The following is an 11,037-nucleotide window of genomic DNA, read 5'->3' as shown; positions in this document are numbered from 1 at the left end:
ATGTAGAGCACCCATCAGAGAAGAACTGACACTTTATGCCTTGGGACCGTCAGCAGCATCTTTCTTCCTTTTGAACAAGAGAATCTGCATTTCCTTTTGTACCAGACCTCGAAGTTGGGTAGCTAGCTGGCCCTGCCTTTAATAAACACACAAACTGCAATGTGGTACCAGATTTTCAGTTTTGAAATGACATGCCATCCCACACTCCATCCTATGACACTCACTGTGCAGTGACACAGTGAAGTCCTTGCATCTTTCATTGTTCTCGTATCAGAGATGCAGCCATACTGTCTGCTGTGGATGCTGAGGTCTACCAAGTCCCCCGCTTTTATTTTTTTTTTTATTTTTTTATTTGAGACAGGGTTTCTCTGTGTAGTTTTGATGCCTGTACTGGAGCTCGTTCTGTAGACCAGGCTGGCCTTGAACTCACAGAGCTCCGTCTGGTTCTGCCTCCCGAGCGCTAGGATTAAAGGCGTGCACTGCCGCCGCCCGGCTCCAAAATTCCCTTTTACAGCTGTGGAATTCATGCCCCAGCTGCCAATTGGCTGGGTAACAAGTCACAGATAAATCCCAGCCTCAGATATGGTCGAAGGTGACCGCTTGCCTCAGCTGGGCAGAATTCTGCAAAGGACTGGCTGTCGGCTTTGCGCTCCTGAATTGCAGGACCCATTTCTGTTTGCCAAGTTCTACTTTCATTTTTCTCTGGCATATGCCTCCCAACAGGACTGCCAATAAACTCCCAGTTTACCAGTTTGGCTTCCAATAGCTTTTCGCTAGATTTGGACATGAATGCAGAGGTATCGAATTTTTAGCAAATCACTCACTTTTCGAGTTGACAATTTACTGTGCTTAAGTCTGATAAATGTTTGATCATTTGCCTTCTTTTCCCTGTAGTTTTAGCTGCAATTATGTCTACTTCTGTCCGTTCCCAACAAGATCCTGTCATTCTAATGTTTTACACCAGGAAGACTATTTCTGCATGTTTGCTAGCCAAGGGAAACCATAATTCTTAAACAAAACACAACCCCCTCACGGCCACTTTAGAATGTACTTTTTGCTCTTACAAGCATTTTCTTCATGGGAGGAAAAAGAATACGAAAGCCAATATTTTAAAGCTGAATCAGTTATTGCCCTGAATATTTTTTAAGGAAATTACTAAACATTTTTTCACCATGAAGTGCTTTGGGGCTAGCTTTTACTTGGACGTTTTCAACCTCTAAACTATCAATTAAATCCCATTCCTTAACTTGACTTACTATGGCTCATGTTAGCAATAAAAATGCTTCTCAGTCATGTTCTTTTAGAGAAATAAAAACTCCTCTAAATATGCAAATATCTCAGACACAAGTTTCTACTGCCAAGAACACGTCTGCTGGTTTTAGTGGCATTATAGTGAGTAAGGGTACATTCTGCAACTCATTAGGGAAGTATTTGCCTGACTCAGTCCTTGCATTTGGCTACCGGAGTTAGGAAGATAAAAATTAATACCATCTGAGTCACAAGGTGTGGATAAGATACATTTCCTAATGATGAGAAAATTGTTCTCACGTAGGCCACTCGATCATTTTCAAACCTGATGAATTTCACCATCAGTCCAGAACAATTTCTGGATATCAGTAGTCACTGAGAGCCAAGTTTACCATAATTGTGATGTACCCTTCTTAGTGAGACTTCCCAGGGCACCCCATTTGAAATGACACCCCATCTTCCTGTTCACTACCCATATGTTAATTGCTTTTGCTCAAAAGCACCTATTACCATTAACACATACAAATTTTGTTTTTCCTTCCTGTCACTTCCTACAACAGAATGTGAATTTATCAGAGACAAATCCCCTAGTTTATTTGTTCTTTGCTATATTCCTGGTGACCAGAGCAGACTCAGGCATTCTTAGTATTATTATTTTTGCCAATTAGTAAGAAAATGGATGAGTCTGCAAGCCATCCTTTTTTCCCCCTATGATTTGAGCTTTCAGTTTTGTGACTTACTTACCCTGAAAATTCTGTGGCACCGTGAATGGAAGGAATGATGATATGGTTTCAGCAGGGAACATCTAGACTTTTTCTAATAAAGTCGCGTAACCAAATGATGTCTTTGCTATGGTCAGGCTCACATATTTCAGCAATTGCAACAGAGAGCACTGTTTTTTAGAAGGTTGTGGAACCTTTAGGACTGTGGCCCAGTGAGCAGCCATGGGTTCCGAGGACTGTGGCCCAGTGAGCAGCCATGGGTTCCGAGGACTGTGGCCCAGTGAGTAGCCATGGGTTCCGCCTTTGGAAACTATACTTACCTCTGTTTTCGGCTCTAAACTGCTGCTTCCTGCTCTCCTAAGATGGGAGCAAGCCTTACTGCAAGCTTGACGATCACAGCAGAACCACCTGACTCCGTGCCTCCCCCCCGCCCCACCCCAGGCCTTCCCTAGCTGGAGCCAAAATAAACGCCCCCCTCCATCAGGTCCTTTCTGCTAGGGAGTTTGTGACAGTGACGTGGAAAGCAACACATATAATCATCCCTGAAATCACAGAGCGTGTCTGCGAGCCCAGTGCCCTAGCCAGGCAAAATGAAGCACACCAAACTATGGCCGACATCTAAATACCAGGATGTTTGATGGCCTGCAATTTGATGAAATCCTTAACCAAGGATGACAAGGCCATCAAGTTTACCCTACTCAGTATAGGGCCTCTTACTCTGTTCTGCCTCAGGAAAATAGTGTTTAAAACTTAGGCATTTTTTTTTTTTGCTGGTTAAGAAATTAAAATATGTATTTATAAAAGGGATCAAAAGAAGTAATATTAAGCCTGATCTTTGGGAAGGAAAGAAGTTAATTCACACAGATACTTTCTCTGAAACTCTTACTACATCATTATTCTGACTCATGTGATTCAGTGTTTTGGATGCCATTGTTACAAATTCATGTTCTTTTCTTCCTCCCGGCCCCCTTTTCTTTGACAGGGTCTTTTATAGCCCAGGCTGGCCTTGAACATGCCATTTAGCTGAGAATGACCTTGAACTTCTGATCTTCCTGCCTCTACCTTCCTAGTGTTGGAATTACAAAATTAATGTATTTCTTTAAATAATCAATTCTGATAAAGGAGCCTGTTGAATGTTTAGACCTCTCAATGAGCATCCCTACTAAGAATGGAGAACAGTGAGAAAATGTTTTCGAAGTAAACAGAAAACTGGTTTATACTCACACGGCAGACTGTAATTTTACCAGAATGACAAGAAACATCTTAGTAAAACTGACGTTAGACTCTAAACAAGCATTCTCCTGTAACTCTGAAGCCTTCCTAGCCCGTGACTCAGTTTCCTACACCAAGGGGCTGTTGCCCCAGCAGTAACAGTAGTGAAGGGAAGGAAACGCTTGCTCACCTTTGCTCTGTTTGTAATAAGCACTCCACATCAAAGAAGTGACTCACTGGGCCCCCTTGCCAGCCCGGAGCTTGCTTCCTACCTCCCACCACCCTTTACTGGCTGTGCGGCTGTTTGGCTCGAGGGGCCTCCAGCAGCAAGTCTGGGTTTGTGGTGTCTGGCACGCTCCCCTCCCGGGATGACGAGTCTTCCTGAGGTGGGCTGTTTTGCAGGTTGGAACCTGAAGGTGACCACTGCTTTACCTGACCTCTGGTTCAAGTCATATGATTCAACATCAGGAAGCTGGGCTCATATTGTCTCTCCTTGAACAGCACAAAAAGAAATGGAATAATTTTGTGTCTGTACACCTCTTAAAAGTAAACGCAAACAGGTTATGAGTAACCCCGAAAGTTTGTGAGTGTCTACTTTTGCTGGTTTTGGAAAAATTCGTTGCTGTTGGGAATTCCACAAGCTATCAGCTTTTAGGGAGCTCACAAGTGCTAACACAATATGGGGTAGGTGGTGGGTGCTCAGAAAGTATTTATGCCTGAGAAATACGCTTTTTTTTTTCTGGTTGGAAACCACTGTAGAGAAATAATTCCACATTAATGTTTCGTAGAAAGGAAGAATCTATATTTATTTTAATAAAAAAATCCATCACCAGATTTAATAGTAGATGAAGTGTAGATGTGGAAAATAAAGGGCTTTGGACTTAGTAGTAGAGATAGGACTGAGATTAGAAACCTGGGCAACTCATGTTTTAATGAACTAAATGTGGCTTGGTGCTAAAGGAACCTGGAGTCGGAAGGACTGTTCTGGAATCTCTTACCAGCAATGTGACTGTTAAGCTTGATTCCTCCAATCGTCTATTTGGTCATTAAAATAGGGTTAATAGTGAAGATTTCTTAGGCTTCATATAAGCTCTAAGTAGGACAATACAAATAATGTTCTAAATACAGATTATTTCCCGTTTTGGAAAAAAAAAAAGAGAATAAAATATGCCATCCTCTGCTGCCCAGAGATGCTGCAGAGCAGATGCAGTAATATGAAAAGGCTTTTCCAAGTGTGCTGTATTAGCGTTATCTAACTTCCTCTTGGCCATAGGCACCTTCTTTCCCCTGGCTTTGAACACAGCCTTGCTGCCCTTATCTTCTGGTACAGCCCTTGACTATTTGCATGTGGGGTTTTACCACATTTACCAGCATTCACAGTGCTTGCAGCTCACGGCCACATTCACGTTCAGAATGGCAATCTGCTTGCTCTTGGCAGCCGAATCCTCAGGCACTTTGCATTTAAGTGTTCACTGTGCGTGGCTAGTTAGAAGAATATAGAGCTATCACTAGTGGCTCAGGAAACTTCGGGATGTTGGCAGTGCTGGTAAACGCTGAAACCGGAGCCCCCCAGGACTTCATTGACAGTAGAACCGCCTGCTCGTGTTAGAGCACCACGCTTCCTGCTCGGTCTTTCCTTCCAGACAGCCTGGTATTCCTTTTTTTTTTTTTTAATGGTTTGCCATGCTGATTAATAATGGGAATTTGAAGGAGAGGTGATGTGAATGGGTTTATGTATCATCCAGATGACCTCATGATTACTCATAGTTAACTGGAAAACTTCCAACCATTTCTTTTGATCTTCGCTTCCTGAGGGATTTGACCTGCCATCTGCTATCAAAGCCCATTTGGAACGAGCATGCTTGAGTACTGGTTCATCCAGAAAATATGAAATGGGAACCATTAGTAGGAAGATGATGTGAAATAGAAGAAAATCCTTCAGTAAAAGATCAATACAGCTTCAATACCCAGGCCATGATTGCAGGATTCCAAGAATAACCTCAGAGAAGCCCAGACAGATCTGTAAAGTAAAGCAGCATGCATCACAGCACTGCACGTGCAAACTCCTCAGCACTAATATAATGGTAGCCTCTAGTTATTTTGTTTTCTTAACATTTTGAACTTTTTCAGAAAGAGAAAATATTTAGAGAAATTATAAGATTTTTCTCCAGGAGTCCTCATCCCACAAGGTTGTATTGGAGAAAACAATAAAACAACAATCTGTAAAATAGCAAAGAGTTTCTATGGTTATTTAGAGAAAAGGTATTTGGAATCCAAGAAATGTTTAGGACTGTAGCAAATGCAGTGATTTTTAATATTAGAATATAAGAGAAAACCATTGGTGAATTAGCCTACTTTATAGCAAGGACTCATTACATTTCATTTTCTACTGTTTTGATAGTCTTGTTAGTATTTGTGGCTTCTCTCTCTCTCTCTCTCTCTCTCTCTCTGTGTGTGTGTGTGTGTGTGTGTGTGTGTGTGTGTGTGTGAGAGAGAGAGAGAGAGAGAGAGAGAGAGAGAGAGAGAGAGAGATTAGGCTTTTTATGTTAATGAAAACTTACTCTGCTTTTCTTTAAGGAAGGATTAATGTAAGAAGGGGAAAAGGTTTAAAGTTTCATCTTATGCCTGCTATTTTACTAAAATTTCAAGAAAAATGGATAAACAAAAGATAAATGAAGCTAATACTAATTCAATCTATTTTTTAAAACTTCGAGTAATGGATCTATTTTTAAAGGATGATTTTTATTTTATTTTATTTTTTACTGATATGGAAAACTCCATTTATTTACAGGTAAGCTATTTTAATTAAAAGTTCAGCACTGGGATTGGCTGTGTCAGCACAGGCAAGGAATGGAAAGGGTTAACAGGTTGCCTGGACAATCTGACTAGGGAAGGTAGCTGACGTAGGTGTATAGCTCAGTCTTCCACATTTTGTGGTCAGTTTTATTTGCCAGCCCTGCCTGGGTAATTATATCAGATTTCCACACCCTTGGCTGTGTGGACAGAGAGAAGGTTTTTAGCTCACGAAAGAAGGTTCAGGAAGTCTGACTTGCATAATTGGTCTTCTGTCTTGAAAACATCTATCCATGAGTGCTTAGTTGGGTAATATGCCTGAACTTGCCTTTTGGAGTTTCTTATGCTGGTTAATAGTTGCCATTCATGACTATGGCATTTTATGAGACTGTGTAGAAATATATGTTCTTCTTATGGTCCCTTTTTCTCTCCCTCACCATTTTTTAAACTTTTTCTAAATGATTTTCATAAAATCATGTAATACTGATACTACTTATAATTCTAGTATTTCTCACCTTTACTAATTTTATATAATACATATATAGCTATTTGATTTTTAAATAATTTCTCTTTGAAATAAACCCCAAATTATTCACTTTAGATGCCTTCTAAATAGTGTATTCAAGGTTATGGGTTCAGTGCGTTGATTATTTTTCCTGATAATAAACCAAGTGTGTACATGTACCTAGTCAAATCATGTAATTTAACTTTAGGAAATGCTAGTCTTGTCTAATCTTTAAATGGGAAAACTGAGGTGCAGTAAAGTATACCGAGTTTTCTACAGGCAGATAGCCAGCTAGAAAAAGAGTTAATGATTAAAACCAGACTTTTAGACTCTTAAATCCAAGCCTCTCTCACTAACTACACTGATTTTGGTTGGGCACCTATTTGGTAAAATTATAAGAAACATTCACTTAATAAAATATTATAGAAAGACCATCAGTTTTAAAGCAACAAAAATGGCCCATCTTTCTATTCAGGCATTCTTTAATTATTCTTAAGTGTCTAGTGGACCACAGATGCTTCAAGACAATGGTCCTCAACGAAAGCATTCATACAGGAGTTCACAAAGACCTCTCAAAGCCATGTAGAGTGTTAAGAATGTTGTAGAGACATGCATTTCCCTCAAATTCCGTAAGAGAGGGATTTGTGGGAAAAGCATTCCTATTGAGGATGCTATTTTGCTGCCATAAGAAGAGAGTCATTCTTTTCACACCCTTGGGATTTTGTTAGGATTTCCCCCTGAGTGAGCACACCAGCAGTGATACTAAATGTATGGATGAGTGACAATATCATATGACTGCTGCTGTGTGTGGAAAGTGAAAGAATTTCATATCTGTGTCAATTCTTTTCTCTCCACACAAATGAATGTGTACTGAACAAATTCCATTTGATAGATCTTCAAAACTAATTTTTTGCATGGTAGGTGAACATGTAATTTGGTACACAAAATTGTGCAAAGATCCAAGGATTGCATTACACCTATAATAAAATACCTCTATTTACATCTACAAAGGGATGTTTTAAACACTTATCTCAATTAAAATGTTAAATAAGAATAGAATTAGATGCTATACTCATAGATCAATGCCTTGCTAAACCACCATCAAAAAAAGCTTCCTCCCGCAGCAAATGGGAGCAATACAAAGACCCACAGTCAGACATTTGAGAGTGAGAGAACTTGAAACATTCAGCCCTAAATGGGGTATCTCTATCAGAGCCCTCCCCTCAGAGCTCAGGGAACCCCATGGAAGAAGAGGTAGAGAGTGTAAAAGTCAGAGGGGATGGAGGACACCAGAAAAAGTCCCTCTAAATCAACATGAGCAGAGCTCATATGAACTCACAGAGACAGCAGCATGTACAGGATCTGCACAGGTCTCCACCAGGTCCTCTGTGTATATATACTACGGCTTCCAGTTGAGTGCTTTTATGGGATTCCTGAATGTACAAACCAATGGGGCTTTGATTCCTGTGCCTTCTCTTGGGCTTGTTTTCTTCTGTTGGCTTGTCCTGTCCAACTTTGATGTGATAGTTACTCTTTTATCTTATTATATTTTACTTTGTTGTATTTCATTGTCCCTTTCCAATGTGAGACAGAAAGGGAGTGAATCTGGATGGGAGGAGAGGTGGGGAGGAACTGGGAGGAGTAGAGGAAGGGGAAACTGTAGTCAGGATATATTATGTGTGAAAAGAATCTATTTTCAATAAAAGGAAAAAAACATTTAAAAATTTAAAAAAGAGAAAAGAATAAAATTAATGCTAAACTTTAACTTATTCTAGCAATAAATAACATTCATACGCAGACCTATAGGTAGAAAACACTCAGACACATCCATCTCCTTGAAATATGTTCATTGTTGATTTTCATTTATTAATTTATCATTTTTCATATTTATGTAATTATATTGAACATAATCCATTAATATAATGTATTTGATAAACAATTTACTAACAAAATTATAATGTACCACATGATAAATATTTTAACATTGAAAAACTATTGGAAAAATTTAAAATTAAACTTAATTATACTTTTCTTAGAAAAATATAGTTACCAACTCATATCATTCAAAGGTAAAATAATATTATGTGAATAAATTTCTATCAAACTAGTATATAATCTAGAGAGAAAGGAAAACGAACTAAAAAAATAAGAGGAAGATATAAAATTGCAATTTCTATGAAGATCTCATTTCTCAATTTCTGTTTTTAGTATTATTGATGGGGGACCAAATCACTATGTTATCTAAATTTCACAACAAGTATTTAAAATTGTGGAATAATTTCATTTAAAAAAGATTAATATAAGAAGCCAGGCAGTGGTGGCACATGTCTTTAATCCCAGCACCTGGGAGGTAGAGACAGAAGTAGGTGATCTCTGTGAGTTCGAGGTCAGCGTGGTCTACAAAGTGAGTTTCAGGACAGCCAGGGCTGTTACACAGAGAAATCTTGTCTTGAAAAATAAAAACAATAAATAGTCAAACAAACAATATTAAATATTAAATTAATATTAAAGTATGCTATGCTTTCACTATGAAAACAACTAGTTAGTGAACTTGTCAATTATATTTTAGCCATTCCACAGTGGCTTGTGTACTTCAAGCCCTCACGTTGTACATTTAAAAAAAATACAATGTTATTAAAAAAAATTAAAATAATTAGAAAATTAATGAATTAAACTGGAAAAACATAATTTATAATATTTATGTCTTGATTAAAGTATTAGATTATTCAAGGGGTAGAGAAGATTTGAAGACTATTACTTTCAGGGCTGAAGTCGATGTTCTAGACGGAGAATTTTCCATGGAGAAACTCAGGCCAGGTGTCACTTTTCCAGGACTAAGTCCGGTAGTTGTCCGTGGAGCACACTGCAGTCTACAGGGTTGGTGGCATCTCTGCAGCAGACTGTCGAGAGTCAAGTCATGAACCTGCATGTCCTGTTGTCTTTGCTTGTTACACTGAGTCCAGAGTAGTTCAGGAAAGGCTACACTAGTGTTAAGAAGCTTCTCCAGTTTCCCACACCATGATAGAGCAGAACTTCTGTATTTACCAGATTAAGTGAAGTAGTTATATCTTAGAAAAGTTAGAAAAGCTCAAGTCAAACGAATTAGAAATAATTAGAGTGAAAACAACATTAACTTAAAAGGTACATGCATATGTAAAATAACTGGAGTTTTTAAAATTCATTTATTTATTTTTGTACACTGGGGTTTTGCCTGCATGATATCTGTGTGAGAATGCCAGATTCTCTGGAACTGGAGTCACAGACAGTTGTGAACTGTCTGTCATGTCGTTGGCTGGGAACTGAACCCAGTATTGTTAACTACTGAGCCATCTTTCCAGTCCCATAATTGCAGTTTTAAATCATGTATAACCATATTTTTATTAAAAGTTTCAAGTCTGGCTTGGTATTAGAAGTTATCCTCAATGAGAGATAATTCAAAACCTAACACTTCACTCTGGTAATCTGTTGGAAAGTTTTATCCTGAGTAAATGTGAATTATTTATGATTTATTCCAGCAATATTGTTTTTTAGCATCAAAAGTTTGTTACTGAAAGACACAGAGTTTAATTTCTTCTTAAATTTTTAAAATTGCTGGCAGAAAAAACTTAAAAGTAGAAAGGTAAATTTGCCCATGTATTTAAAAGTAATTGAACTCTAAAAAATTGTAAATGTGGTAAAACTGCTTACAATGGAGTTTTTTTTTTTAAACACAATTAAACCATATCAGCCTCATTGTAGAGATCACTTTTGGCTTTTGCTTTAGCATATTATAAAATAGAAAATTTATTCTGTTCTATTAAGTGTCAATTATATTCAAAAGTGATTTATCTTCCTTTTCTTTCCTATCAGCATTTTATTTTCACTTTCAGACAACCAAAACAAAGAAAATAATGAAATTTCGAACAATATGGAGATATTTCCACTTAGAACTCCTGTCCTGACAATCTGGAAGTGAATCCAGTGTCGGTGCACTTCTTCATAACATCCATAATCACAACGCTGCTGTCTGGGACTCACATTTCACTCCTGGAATGTTTCAGAGAAGCCACGGAAACCATAATCATCAGATGAAAAATTGTAGGGAATCTCTTCCATATAGAAAAACCCACTTCTGTGCTAGACCTGCAAGAGTGTATTATAAATACTATGTTGCTTGGAAAGTCAGATATTCAAGAATCTCTTCTAAGTAATTAGGAAAATATACACAAATGTTTCAAATTGCTTTTGAAAACTAAAGCTCAGTTTCAAAAACAGTCAATTAAAAAGCAACAACATAAAGACAGGCAGGCTCAGCTTGTAGATCACTAACTGCACAAGTCAATGACCTGAGCTGGAGCCTAGGAACCCATGGTGGAAGGAAAAAACCAGTTCCCACAAGTTGTCCTCTGATCCCTTTCTGTGCACTAGTGTACACACACACACACACACACACACACACACACACACACACACACACACACACACACACAAACACACAGGAGTGATACTATAAAAGCCAAGAATCCCATTGTTTTGTTTATGTTACTTATCTAAATGAATAAAAGCACTAAAACTGAA

At 38.3% G+C, this 11,037-nt stretch overlaps 1 pseudogene; it reads left to right on the top strand.

Annotated features, from left to right (window-relative positions):
- Positions 1-2,192: 2,192 nt before the first annotated feature.
- Positions 2,193-11,037, top strand: part of LOC143271738 (hsc70-interacting protein-like) — a 47,945-nt pseudogene continuing 39,100 nt past the window's right edge.

This window comes from Peromyscus maniculatus, chromosome 2 (genome assembly GCF_049852395.1).
Source record: "Peromyscus maniculatus bairdii isolate BWxNUB_F1_BW_parent chromosome 2, HU_Pman_BW_mat_3.1, whole genome shotgun sequence".
NCBI classification, from domain to species: domain Eukaryota; kingdom Metazoa; phylum Chordata; class Mammalia; order Rodentia; family Cricetidae; genus Peromyscus; species Peromyscus maniculatus.
The sequence above is the reverse complement of the archived record's forward strand: the minus strand, read 5'-3'. Positions and strand labels throughout refer to the sequence as shown.